We start from the raw sequence: 15,571 nt of genomic DNA on the forward strand, positions 1-15,571 counted from the left end.
AAAGGCAAGATTGAGAGGGACAACACTTACATGGTGGACTAGTGTTTAGAAGGAAAGAGAGGAAAGAGGATTGAATAAGATCTCAGATTGGGATAGAATGAAGACCATGGTGAGAATTTAGTTCTTACCATCAAATTTGGCCATTCAAATCAAGATGAGAAGGAATAACTTAAAACAGAGAGACATGGATGTGATGACATATACTAAACAGTTTCATACCTTGAGCATTAGGGGAGGAGTGGAATATGAAGATGAGAAGGTGGAAAGATATATCAATGGCCTCAAGTACAACATACAAGATGAAATAGGGTTGAATGTGCCAAGAACCCTTGGAGAGTGTTTTCAACTTGTAATCAGAGCAGAAGAGAAACTGAAAAGAAAGAATGAAAGGCAAGGAAATCAGAGAGGAGGTGGAACCATGAGAGGAAGAGGTGTAAGAAGTCAGTTTGACACTACAAATAATCAAGACAAAGATAAAGGAAAAGAGATTACATCTGAGACAAGAGGAAGTTTCAGAGGAGGAAGATTTGGAGGTGGAAGAGGATCAAGTGTTTTCACAGGAAAATGTTTCACATGTGGAGGAGTGGGGCATCAGTTCTACAAGTGCCCTGAGAAAGGTGTGGATTTTAGGAAGGAAGAGAAGAGAGTCACCTTGACCCAAGGAGAAGAGGAAGAAAAGAAGTATGGTAATGCAGATCCTGAGATAGGAGAATCCCTAATGGTGAGAAGACGACAACCCGTGCAGCAGCAAAAGGAGAGAAGGCCATCTATTTTCAGAACAAATTGCCTTAGCCATGGTAAGTTTTGCAAAATGGTCATTGACTTTGGTTCTTTTGATAACCTAGTGTCTTATGAAATGGTACTCAAACTAGGATTGAAGAGGTATCCTATTGATAGGCCATATAGAGCATCTTGGGTCAGTGATAAACAAAACATTGTTCTTAGGGAACAAGCCATGGTTGGTTTTTCCATAGGAGAGTATAAAGACCAAGTCTTATGTGATATCATACCAATAACATGCTATCATATCATCCTTGGAAGGCCTTGGCAAGCCTCAAGGAATACCATTCATTTTGGAGCATCAAATGTTTATATAGTGCATAAGGATTGTGTGAAGTATAAGTTAACTCCATTACTTGGTCATGATAAGGAAAGAGTTATTTGTTTTGGCAAGAAAGAATTTTTTGTTTTGCAGGAGTAGAGGCATAGAAGCCATGATATGGTAGAACCTCCACATAAGCCTTCTATATTGGTGGTAAAGAAGAAGGATATTCAAGACAATACTCATATTGTTGCTTGTAATCAGACAGTGAAAGTACATGGGGCAGCAATAGCAAATGATACAGCAAATAAAGTTATGACAGCAAGAGGAGTGATGATAGGAATAGTATGGTGTCCATTGGTGACAAAAATACACAAAGCAATGAGTCAAACCATGAAGGATAAGGGACACGGTCTACATAAACTCAAACAACAGCACATGAAGTCTTTGATAACAAGTGACTGTTCACAGGCAGCAAACAATAAGTTTACCATGGATGGTAACAAATATTCAAGATTTTTTGTTTCTAATCATTTGCATGCAGGTAATACACATGAGCAGGGTGATAAATTGCAGGTGAAGAGTTGCAAACAACCATCTAGAAGGATGGGAGGCAAGAAGACTATTCCATTTAACTCTTGGGACAAGAGTTACTTTGAAGGTGGGATGTATGGTGTAGAAGCACCTATCAAGACAATGAAGAACACCTTGGTACCAGATGAAGACAATGGATCAAGGACCTCTTTGAAGATCAATTGGAACATTCTAAGACCAATAATGGCATATTGTAACAAACAAAGTGCATTGAAGGTCAAAGGTCCTAATAAAGCCCTATGAGCAACATGATGTAAAAATAGCATATGATCCATGAAGGGTAGAATAGGAAGTAGTTTCATGTTTTTTTTTGCATTCAATAAGGTCATTGGATCATTCTTAAATCAGTTGCATAGGTTAGAATGCTAAAATATGCATAGAAAGCAAAGTTTGAAATTTGAATTTAGTTTTGGAGGGAAAATAGTAACTTGCTATTTGTTTGATTAAATAAGCATTTCCAACCAACTTGGTTAGTTGGGCAGGTATTCTAAGGTTTATTTAAGATGTCTCAGCCATATGGAAGAGGGGAGACAGTGTTTGTACGGAAAACACACAGAATTTGTAAAGACAGCCTTGTGAATAAATGAAAATTTAAAGTTTTCTTGCAATTTAGAGGTTCTTTGAATATAGAAATCTGTTATTTACTTTGGAAAGCTGTTATTAAGAGGTTTTGCATCCATCTTGAGACGTTTCTTATCAAATTACAGTTATTATTGCTGCTGTCACGCTGAAACTGTGAGTTTTGCTTTGATTTTTCAATAGGAAATGAGGGTACCATCCTAGTTTTTGTACATCTAACCCATGGGATGGACCCTAAATTCCCTAACATGTCTAACTAATCATCAAAATGCAAGAAAAGTGAATATTTTCAGGTTACTGTGAAAGAAATGCAAAGTTGAGTGCTGGAAGGATTAATTTGGGTACCCAAATGAGTGCTAGGTGTTATGCAGCCGTACATCTGGCTTAACAAGGTATATTTTTTATTTTATAATGTTTGAAGACAAGGTAAATTCATGGTTAATGCTGAAGGAGAAGTTCTGGAATTGAGTTTTGGGGTTTGAAAAAGTGGGCCCTAATTTTTAAGCCATTTTAAGGAGGGTTTTGAGGATTGGGTGTTTAGGAGTGTGACCAAGACCTATAATCTTGAAATTCCTTTGATTTAGATCATTAATAGAGACTATTCAAAAGGATTAAGTCAGATTGAAAGTTTGAAGGGTACTTGCTTTGTAAAAGTGGCCTAATTAGGCTTAATTTTGAGACAAATTGCCCTGTTTTGTACAATCATTCCAAAGGAGTGATATCTGATTTTTTGATATGTTATAAAACTCTGAAAAGGGTATTTGGAAAGCCTATTTATTTTCTTGGTGTTTTAGAAAGTTTCAGAGAAAAATCAAGAAAAAAAGGTTTGCTGATCCAAAGAAGAGAATAGCATAGTAAAGGGCAAAACTGGTCTTTTTTGTATCTACTGAAGATTTTTGGGTTTGGAAACCTTAGAAACATGTTGGTTGAAGTTTTTAAAGGTGTGTAGAGGTGGAGGAAACACTTGGTGAAGGTAAATCCAAGTTTGAAGTCTTTGGTGGCATTGTGTGCATTTGGGAACACCATTGAAACATAGGGGTTTGGGTCCATATTGTGCTTGAATTTGCAATTTTTTTGGTAGATCTTTCATCCTCTACATCAAATTTCGATCCCGAGGGGGCTGAAATACTCTATCACTGATTACTGCAACTATCTATTTCTTAGGAGCATTTGTTTGATCTTCTCACTTGCTCTCACTCTATCCGCTTTTTTTAGGTGTTAACATTCTTCTTGAATTCTAACATTGTTCTCTTCCTAGTGTTTAGTACTACCACTAATAGGCTGTACATTTAGGACTTGCTATCTTTTTCTACATTTCGTTCTTCAAAATTAGATATCTATATCTATCACCACCTACTTGGCTTTCTATTTTCTTTGACATAATGTGTTCCTAGATCGATCACGCATTAGTCAAAGACGGGCAAATGTAATCACCTAAAAATGGTCATCTAGACTATTAGCCCCCTTTTCAACATTTTGGCTAAATTAATTTAATCATTTTTCTAATAATCAATTTATTTGATTATAACCTATAGTTTGATTATGCTATCCTAAGTTCATTATTTGATTGAAAGAACATGTCCCCTTTTAATTAAATAAAAGACCCCATTCTTCTAACCCACTTAAAGTGCACACATAAAGTCCTTTTTCTATTTTACAATTAAAAGAAAAGGCTTTGTGATTTTTGTCTTATATGACAAGTCAACTTAAATTCTATTGGTTGACTTGTGTGTGGACATGGATCACTCCTCTTTTCAAATTCCACTGTTGATCATCCACCATCTCCATCTTGATCTCTACCATCCGTACATCTTTGAAAGGGAGAGAGCTTTCCCCCTCAATCAATCCTCATTTTGAATATTGTTATGCTGCAAATTTTCTAATAGGTTTCTTTGGAGCTTTGTGGAGAACTTCTATTTCTTGTCTACATTCTCTCATCCATGGCATCATGGCATTCTAGCTTAGCTTAGCTTTCATTTTTACATGTTGCTTAATCTCACATAGATTAATAATGGTATTGTAACACTCTCATACATGCTTAGCATATCTTCATTTTGCATTATCATCTTAGCTTAGTTTGCATTGCATTCTTGAGGAACTCCTTGAGACATTTGCATTCTTGCATCTTGTCTTTGGAACCTCCCGTTGCATGGTTTACTAGCAAGAAGAGTATTCCTAAGGCTCAGCTGAGAGCCCTTGAACTTGAAATACACTCTCTTGCACTCCATGGATAGGGAGCTCTAAGCCGACATCCAAGCATTCCAAACTCATGGAATCATTTGGATAGAAGGGTTTAGAGTGGGACACTTTCGAGTGTACAATAATCAATGATCCATAATTTACCCTTTTGTCACCCAATCCTTCTAATTGGTTACTCTTCCTTCCTAGGAATTGATGTCCACTAAAAAACCACATAATTATCTCCTTAACTATCTCTAAAATCAATAAATATTGCATAGAATTTGGCCAAAATGATTTACATAAGTGCTTGTGCCAATAAAAACACATATGCCAGTTTTCCAAAACTAGTCTAGGTGGAAATTGAATATTCTTATGCTTAGTCATAACTAACAAACATGTTATCCCTTGACTTCTATATTCTCAATAGATCCTAGCCCACTCAACATAAACTATATCTTTACATTATTTCGATTCCTTATCTTTTACTCAGTGTATACTATGACTCAGTCTACATTAGGGTGCTCGGTTGCAGTGATGACTGACTAATGTTTCCTAGAAAATGACTAAGTTTTGGACTCTAATAGGCAACAAGGTTTAGAGATCAAGAATCCTTTTTCAATATCATTGATGATAAGAAATGGTGGTGATAATTGAAAGTGTATGTAAAATAAAATGAGTGACTAGATTAATTTGTCAAATGTCTATGATGCAAATAAATTAACAATGTTAATTATCTATATGAGTTTGGTTATGTCTAGATTGTATATTATTAGATCTTTTGAAGAATTTTCCATAATAAGGCTATCAAGATATTGTTGTATAGCAATCCAATGATGTAAAAGAATGTTCTTAAGATCATTGAAATCAATTAGCAAGATATGAGTCACTAAGAGATATTCAGTGACTTTTCTAATGATAGTTGGTTTGACAAGAATCCTATCTTAATTAGAAATTTGTTGGAAGTGTAGTGAGTCTTCCATAGATATTTTATTGGAGTTGAATGGTTAATATCATCTACCAAATATTTGCAAGTCCTAAACATGTGTAATCATAAAACTAAGTAATTTTTGGTAGAGACAAGAATGGTTAGATAGAAACTAATAGAATGTTTGTGAAGAGGAGCATTATGAATTAAGAAATTATAATTAATGAATACATTATGAAGATGATATTTATCAAAGTTTAAGAGAAAATCATAATTTTCATGTAATTGTGTATTTATTGTTAAGGAAAGAATTTGGCATTTAATAAATATACTTCAATTGTTCAAATAATATAAGAGTGGGAATTTCACATTATGGGGGGAATAATAAACAATTTTGAACCACTCTTAGAGAGGAGATGTAAGAGAAGATACACTATCATAGTAATTCCAAGTTGAATCATCCTTAGAGGGGAGATGATTCAAAGAGGATATGTCTTTCAAAAGGTGTTTTTAGATTTGTTGTATATGGGCTCTCATTGGAAAAATTTGCATCAAAGATGTTGATGTACATATAAGTATTTTATTTATCATCTATTTTATCTAATCATTTTAGTCCCTCTCTTATTTATTTTTATAGGATCTATTTTCCTTGATCTTTTCCTCTGAGAATGTACTTGAAAGAAGAGAGAGATTGATATCAGATTTAGAGGGAGTCTAACACTTCTTCAAAAGTAAAGGAGATCTAATGATTTATTTTTAGAGGTTTTGGAACCCTAAATTATTGCAAATTGAGTAGAAGATCTATGAAAAAAGACAATGTTTCTATATGAGTGCACATTTTTCAAATAATTAATACCAGGTATGTATGTGTGTGTTTATATTGAATCATCTCCAAGTGCGCACTCTTGAACTCAAATTTTTTTCATATATAAGTAGTTCCATTTTTTCATTGACATTTATCTCAAGATAATCCATATACTTCTCTATACATGATAGATTAATGAATAAAATCTCTATTAAAATAATCTTTATTATTTTCCCTCTATCATCAAAACAAGATCTATGAGAAATGATTTCGCTCATGGTAGGTAAGTGTCTTCAAGATTTTTATATCTATTTAACTTCATGAGATTTATAAATCTTGCATTATTTTTTGATGAATAGTCCCTTCCTTATATTAAAAAAATTCAATAAAGTTATTTGGTTCATTTATGATTTTAAATCAAATATCTTCTTAAATAATGCATTAAATGATCCTTTTAAGAGTTGCTCTAAATATAAAGGATTGAATTACAAAGGATTAAGAGAAGTCAAGTTCAAATGATAAATTTATTTATATTCTTGATATATCTCAAAATATTCATATGATCTTTAGTAGGAGCTGTATTCATGAAGTACAATTCTAATTTATAATATAATGGGATATATTTTGATACTCTAAAATCTCCATCTATCTTTTAGAATAAAAATAATATATATTTTTCAAAATATCTAAATCTTTAAATAATTGCTAATGAGAATATTTTTCCAAATTCTATTATAATAGAATGAAATCTATAATTTAGAACTTTATCATAAATATTGCTATGTATTTCTTACCTAGTGAGCTTCTAACTATTTTTTGGGATACAATATTTATGAATAAAATGATTTTCACTATTTTGCAAAACCTTAAGCATGAGGCATGCGATATAGCAAGTTAGGGTCTCTATGAATTACCACACACAATTTGATTTCACATATTCTGTAATGAGTTTGGAGATCTCCACCCTCATTCTTGATTGACCAAGATTGCTTCATGGAAATGAGGTGGGTATTTCTTTGGAAACTTAATAATCAATATTCAAGCTCTCATAATATATGAATCAATGTTTTCTTTGAAGTTTTTGGTGGCTAGAGAACTGCTATTTTGACTCTTAGATATTCAAAGTGATAAGTATTAGGCGAACTAAATTTTTAGCATCAAATCCTTTACCATGGTACCAATCAAGTGTATATATTAAGCAATACATTTTTAGAATCTTCTAGTGACTATCATAAATTGAGGTCTTTACATATTACACTTAAAATGATCATGGACACAATCAAATTACTATTCTTGAAAAGGGTATTTAAGTTTTAGGGGATACATATTTTAAATTTTAAAAGTCAAATATTTTGAAGTTTTATCAAACTTTCATAAGATGAGATGAATTTAATATTATTATATTTTTTTCTAGACATTATTAGAAAAGGGATATATAATGAACTAATGAGAATATTCAAATCATTTATATTTTCCTTAATGCTTTCAATTTTAATTTATTTTAAAAGTATTAGGGGAAGATATGATTGTAAATTTCTCATTAAAAGCCCAAGTCTTATTCTCATTTGAAAAAAAAATCCTTTTGTATAGTAGATATGATATTTTGATTAATGTTCTGATTGAGAGTTTTTTATCTTCACATGTGATAATGTTCTTATACTTTTTGGAAGATGCTATATCAGAAATATTGCATCTCCAAAAATATTATAAAAAGTTTCATCCAAAATGATTATTACAAAATGAAACTTAATTATTTTCTTTCATTAAATGTTCCTGTAAGGATGATACCAATAGGGAGAAAGAAGAAAATAACATTAGAACTGCAAACCCGTAAAGGATTACAAAGGAGACTCCACTAGCAAAAAAGGATAATATAGCAGATAAAATAGTATTATCAAGTGAATCTATGTAAGAAGTTACTCGATATGAAGGGAGGAAAGATGACAAAGATAAAATAAAAGACCAAGGAAGGAATGAAATATAAAAAGAAAAAATTCAACCACAAATTATTGAAGTGGCAACTATAGGGGAATGCATCCCAAAAAAAAAATAGAAAGAAAATAATGATCCAACACCTATTATAAAAGATAATATCAACAAGGAAGAAAGGAGAGATATACCTCCAACATCACCTAAACAATGACAACATATCACCATAAGGAAAAGGGAAAAATAAATCAAAAGGAAGTCTTATAAATTTTGGCAAACACCAACAAATGGAATGGATCCCTTTGGATTAAGAAAAATAATTCAGAATAACAAAGAGGATGGAATAATAGAAAATCCAAGTAAAAACCTCATACTAGTAGAGGTTGAATCATTTTAAAGAAAAATCAATGAAGCTAGTCAAGAAAACATAGAGAATAATAAGAAGTTTGAAGAGACAAATCAAAGTTGGGAAGAGTTTAGAGTACTTGAATTAGAAGAATATGACAAGGAAAATAGAGAAATAAAAATAGAAGAAGATCAAAGAGGAGACTTAATAGAAACAAACATAGAAAAAAAGAGACTTCAACAACCAATTAGTAAACAAATTTAAATAATATGAAGAAGATTTTATATATGAATCAATGGAAAAGAGTCTCAAAAAATATAAATGAGCACATGGATAAATTTGGTACAGATGCTAATTGTGAGTGCATAAAAATACCAAGATGTGGTAAAAAAAATAAAAAAGAGGAAGAAAATCACTTGCTAAGCTTAGAGTAGCAACATGTAAAGAAGGGAACCAAAAGAAAATAAAAGATATCCTAAAAATACAAAAGGGGAAGTTCCTTCCCACATCACAATGAGGATCATAGTGTGGAATATTAGGAGACTTAATACTCCTACCAAGATGAACTTTTTAAGGCACAATTTAACACTCTTTGATTCAGAACTAATTCTTATACAAGAAACTAAGTTAAGTAAAGAAGGGGAAAAGTTCAGTAAGAAACTAGGAATTTGGAAATCATATATTATAGAATTAGTCAGAGCCTCATGGGGTATTGGAATACTATGGGACCCTAGGAAGATTTACTATAGGAGGTTAACATCATCAAATCATTGGATGGGAAGAAGAATTCAAATTTTTAGAAATGACATAAAATTCATCCTTATAAATGTATATGGTCCAATACCCATAGAAGACAATAAGGTTTTATAGGAGGAAATCAACACATACAAAGAATCCAACTTCTTTGTAGGTGGCGATTTCAATTCCTTATTAAATTTAGAAGAAGAAAATGGAGGACCACAATTTTTTATCACAATCAATGGAGGATTTTAGAAACTAGTTTACAAAAGATAACTTAATTGATATACCACTAACATGTGGCTTATACTCATGGAGCAATAAGACTAGGGTTTACCTACATAGATGAAAGATTAGATAGATTCATATTCAAGGAACAATATAAGACTAGGGTTTAGCTAATACAAGTTCATATCATTTCCCAGATATGCTAGAAATAGAGGAACATAATAAACAAACAAGAGATCCCTTTAAATGTGAGAAAATGTGGTTCTTAGATAACAAATTTATGGGAAATATCAAACAATGGTGGACAAAAGGTAGTTATGAAGGCTCAAGAATGTTCTACTTTGTATCTAAAATCAAATATGTAAGGGAACAAATTCTAAGATGGAAAAATAATAATTTTAACAACATATTCAAAGAGAAAATGGATAACAAAGATGAACTAAGAAAAATGAAGACATAATAAAAATTTGTATAGATAATGAAAAGTATCTTAAAGAAAAGGAACCACTGGCAAAATAAGAAGAAGTATATTGGAAACAAAAAACATGAGAAAATTGGTTAATAGAAGGAGACGGTAATACAAATTTTTTCCATATTAGCACTATCAATAACATAAATTCACATAGAAATTTTTTTTTTTTTTTTTAAAATGAAGTAAATAATATAGAAGAACCATGACAAATAATAAACATCTTTGTTAACCACTACACAAATATTCTCAATGGTTCAGGAGCACCTAGGCAGGCTAAGTGTGAAACCTAGGTATTTCCTTATTTTTGGCTTGTAGTGATGCTAGCCACATCACTACTCTAATAATAGGTCCTATGTGGTCCTTAGGTGTGTTTAGGAGACTTGGCAAGACCCAAAGTGACCAAGTTGCTAGAAGTTGTCGACTATTGTCCACTAGGTGACTTAGGTCCGGTAAAGGCTAAAATGGTATAGAAAGGTTCCAATGGCTTTGAATATTTTATTTTAATTCATTTTATTCATATTATATTTCTACTTGGTATTTGTTCCAAATTTGGAGGTCTAACTCCATGTAGAACAAAAGTTGCTAAAATGTTGTCATGTTGTAATGACAACATTTTCTTGCAAAAAGCAACTTTTTGAATTTTTTGAGTTTGAAACATCTTAACTGTCTAGAAAAGTTATGTAACTTATGGAGGAGCCTTTAAAGAGGTGAGTACAACCATTTTCATGGGTTGGACAAGTTGGTTTTGCATTTGTACAAATTGTGCGAGTATTTTGTTGTCGGTTTTATGCATTTGAAGACATTTTTAATAGAGGAGGATTGAATGGCCTGATTTTTGTGTTGGAAAAGTTTTGAAATGGTTTTTTTCATCTTTTTGTAGTATTGGTTTGATAATTTCAATTCTTTTTATATTATTTTAGAAAATATCTTTGTTCTTGCGAAGTTGCTAATCTGAACAAGGTTGCACTTAGAAAATGGGATCTTAGGGCCTCTTCCACCATTGGAGACCTCTGGTATTTTGGAATTTGGAACTAAGGTCCATGTACATTATGTACTAGGAAGGATGGCCCTTGGAAGCATCAGCAAGCATTTTTAAAGTGATTCCCTAGGCAAGCCAAATGCAACTTGGCTAGGAATCACAGTTGGAAAAATGAGCTATGGAGGGGATTGAGCGTGCAAACACCTCAATCCAGCCACACAACAAGTAAGGAGAAGGATAACCTTTCTAAATTCCAAGGGAGAGGTCTTGGAATTTTTTCCAAGATGGTTTTCCATCACAACAGTGATAAAGCACTTGAAATCCTCATTTTTGGCCTAAAATTGTACTTTGGTTGTACGGATAGTTTGGGGGTTCAACAATCATAGAATCTTGAAGTACTCCAAAAAGAGTATCCAAAAATGTGATTTTTTTGCAGGGTTGTTAAGAAGTTTTTCAAGAAATCTTGTTTCCAGCTATTTAGGAGGGCTAATTCCTAGTAGCCTTTTTGGAGCAATTTAGTGTATTTTCCCTAGTAGATTGAATACACCTATGAAATCAGCATTGTTTAGGGTCATGAATGTTAGAAGGAGTCTAAAAAAACCTTGCATAAAGAACTAGTACCCTTGGAGCTATAGATGGAATTGAGGGTTAGTAGTGGACTGGAGCCGGCTAGTAAGAAATTTGATGTTACTTTGTTGGTGTGCCCCCAACTAAAGGATTAGGATCTCTTGAGCAAGGTCCTAGTAAGCATAGGGTGTGAAGAAGCCCTAGTGGGTCTAGTGAATGACCTAAGGTAGCCCTGAGAGAGCTTGGGGTTTGGAAGCAAGGTTGGGGTGTTACATCACTCAATAACTATGAAAGTTTGGATCTAACAACCCAAAAAATTATGAAAAGAATAATTCCAAAATTAATTACTAAAGAGGAAAAAAATTAGTTAAACAAACCATTTACACAAGATGAAATCAAAACAACTCTATTTAACCTAAACCTAGACAAATCGCCAAGTCTAGATGGTTACTAAGCATTTTCTTTTTTAAAATGTTGGGATATCTTAGGGTGTGATTTATGAAAATTTAAAAAAAGGAATTCAAGTTCCTAATTATCAAAAATGAACAATACCCTTTTAGCATTAATTCCTAAAGAGCTAATCATGAGGGACAATGAGACTTTTGACCAATAGTACTTTGCAATACAATCTTTAAGATGTTATCAAAGGCACTAGCTAATAGGCTAAAAAATATCCTACCACAATTAATATCAAAAGAAAAAGTAAGATTTGTATCAAGAAGATTAATCCTCAATCGAATTATAATAATACAAGAGATAATGCACTCTGTGCAAATAAACAAGGAAGCATGCATGCTAATAAAACTAGACTTACAAAAAGCCTACAACAAAGTGAATTGGATATTCTTATGCAAAACATGAGAAGCATATGACTTGTCCTAGCAATGGATTAACCTAATCTTAAACTATATATCATCTCCCAAAATCTTGTTATTAATCAATGGAACCATTTATCTTTATCATAATGGTAGAAGCTTTTAGTGGAGCAATCACAAAGGCCCAAGAAGAAGGGGAAATAAAGGGAGTCATAGAAACATAAGGAATACCAAAAGTCACAAATCAACAATTTGCAAATGATATGATTCTCCCCAGAGAAAGAAATAGGGTAGAAGTGTGAAAATTCAAACATATATAAAAGCTTCAAGAAAAATGGTAAATGAAAAAAAATCAGAAATCTTCTTTCTAAACAAAAAACCAGAAATGGAAGGAAAATTTTGTAATTTTATGGGATATAAAAAAGGTTTATTCCCATGCAAATACTTAGGAATTCAGTCAAAAAAGAAAATGAAAGAAAGCAAATCATAGAACCAAATAATTGAAAAAATAGACTAAAAAATTAGGAAGCTAGAAAGGAAAATAGTTAACCAAAGCAGGACAAACAACTAAGATAAAAAACTATTCCTTCATCTATACTAAATTTTCAAATGTCTTTCTTATAATTACCCAAAGAAACCAAAAATAGATAAGAAAGCAAACATAGAGACTTTTTGGAGTGGAATAGAAGTCAAAAAGAAATTATCTTTGATTAAATGAGATGATATCTGTAGGCCAAAAGAATTCAAAGGTCTAGGTATTTTAGGACTAGAAAATGGGTTAAAATCTTGCATACTAACAAAAAACACAAACTCAATAAACATATTCTAAACTATTATAATCTACCATGAAAACCAATTAAAATAAAGAGATCAACAACAAGTAAAACCCCATCTTCAATTGTAGTTCCCATGTCCTTCTTTCTTCTTCATTTTGATGTAGCTCCAATTGTCTATAGTGCACACAATTGAAAGAAAATGACACAATGATTGGATGAATTCTATTAAGAGTACTAGAAGTGTGGTTTAGGCATGATGGTAAGGATAGGAGTTGAAGACAAAAAATGAGTGCAAGATGGCTCAATTTATAGCCAAAATGCAAGAGATGAGACATAAATGAGGAGATGGGCATTTTCCAATTTGAATGTGCAACTTGGCATGATATTACATATCTATAAATAGTATGACACAGTATGCCACATATAGGATTCTATGAAACATAAAAGCCAACATGGCTAAAAGTGGAGGAGAATCTATGACGTGCATGTGACACATCAAAGCCACTTATAGACAAGAGTCTATGATAAATGTTGCTTATTATAGTCATGTGTAAGAAATAATATATGCCAAATATGACACATATTAGCCAAGTGTAGAAAGAGGATCTATGATGTATGATGTCAATGTGTCAAGACTAGGTGGATTATTTGAATTAAAAATTCATTATTCCACACAAATAGAAATTAGTAAAAATAGAAATTAGAAGTGGAAAATAGGACCTAGGAAATTGAGAAGTCCAATAGTTTGCAAAGGTGGATAAATTAATTAATATATATCAATTAATTGAGAATGTTGATTAGCAAAAATATTTAGTAATGCAAGATAAAGATGATTGAAATGACATAGGAACATATTATAGGTTAACAAATCCATTAGAATGAATTAGTAAATGATATTCCAATTTGATGAAATAAATGTGAGATTATCTTTTTGATGAAATGTGATGGTTATGTAGATCAGTTAAGATGATGGTGGGTAGATCAAGGTCCTGATCAAATTGATTGAGATATTAGGATTCATAACATGCTAAGGACACATGACATGGATTAAGAACATTTGACATTTAATGAACATTGTAAATGTCATAGGATAAAATTTGATTGATAAGAATAATCATAATAACATCAATAGTCATTGCTAATGTTATTAAATTGATTGGATAATACCATGATCTAAAACTAAGAGCCTCAACAATGTCAAGGATCAGATGATGAAAATGATTATTTTGACCTAGCACTAAGGGACATGGTAGTGCTAAGGTCAGATTTGATAGGTTTGATATATTTTCAAGCCACCGAGTGATATGACAATGTCCAAGGTTGGATAGATGATTGATTTGAGATATTTGATATGTTTTTGGTCATTTAGGGTTGATTGGGGATGATTTTAGGTTGATTAGAAAGGATTTCAAAAAAGCTTAGCGTTGACTGGATGAGATTTTAATGATGTTTAAATGATTTAGATTCAATTCTAAAAAGTTTTGATAAAATAAGAATTGATTCTGAAATGATTTAAAATCGATTTGAAAGAGGACGCAAGTGATGAAGAGTGTTGTCACAATATGCTCAAATGATAATCAAGTTGGACAAATATCAGGTGAAATGAGATTTATTATGAAAATTTGATTAAACACTAGACTAAACCATTTTTGAGCATCTACATTTTGCCCCTCTTTGATATAATGTGATTTAGAGCATTGTGTCAAAGAGTAACCGCTAAGAAATCCCTAAAAACATGCCCTAGTAGGGGTGGTATGTATTGGTTCCCCCTATTGGTCTCAGATTGGTTTTGACAATTGAATGTCAACACACTTAAACACTTTTCATATAGAAGCCAAGTACACTATGTATGCTGAGCTATAGCATGTGCCAAGCCAGAATTCCAACAGGTGTCGAGTGATCTTCATGTGCCAAGCAATCTTCAGGTGCCAAGTAAATATCAAGTATTGACTGATATATAGGTACTGAGTCATAGTTGATGTCAATAAAGTCAAAACACATCATGTGCTAAGTGAGCCAAAGCTATGCATGTTTCAAGCAAGATAGAATGTAATAGGTGCCAAGAAAACTAGGATTAGACATGTGTCGAGCACCAGTAATTCAATATGTGTCGAGTAACAAAAAATCAACATATGAGTTTGTGCCTTCACAAACTTAGATGTAAACCATTTTTTGAGTTGACATTGAAGGATCTCAAAGGATGATAAGGATAAGAATGAATCTTTTATAATTCCTATGTAATTAGCATGTAGACAATAAGAAAAATGGAGAAGGCATGCAACTAATGAGAAAAGTGCAGGGAATAAGTGGGAATTAAAGATTCAATGTGGATCCTAGATCCATACCTAATCCTAAGTCTATGAAGTTTTTATAAGAAGGCTTAGACCCCACAATTTCATGTTGTTGAATAGAAGTTAAGGAAGTTGCTAAGTAGATAAAAAAATTGTAGAATAGGGCAAACAACAAGGGCATCATAGACTTAGTGAATTGAGTAGCAATTACACACCTAGTTGATCAAAACAAAACAAGGGATATGAATAGATATCAAATCAAGCAAGGATCACATCAGAATGAGTAGACCAAGTGCCTAAAATT

The sequence above is a fragment of the Cupressus sempervirens genome, chromosome 9 (assembly GCF_028749045.1).
Source record: "Cupressus sempervirens isolate cs-2001-9-10 chromosome 9, ASM2874904v1, whole genome shotgun sequence".
Taxonomy (NCBI): domain Eukaryota; kingdom Viridiplantae; phylum Streptophyta; class Pinopsida; order Cupressales; family Cupressaceae; genus Cupressus; species Cupressus sempervirens.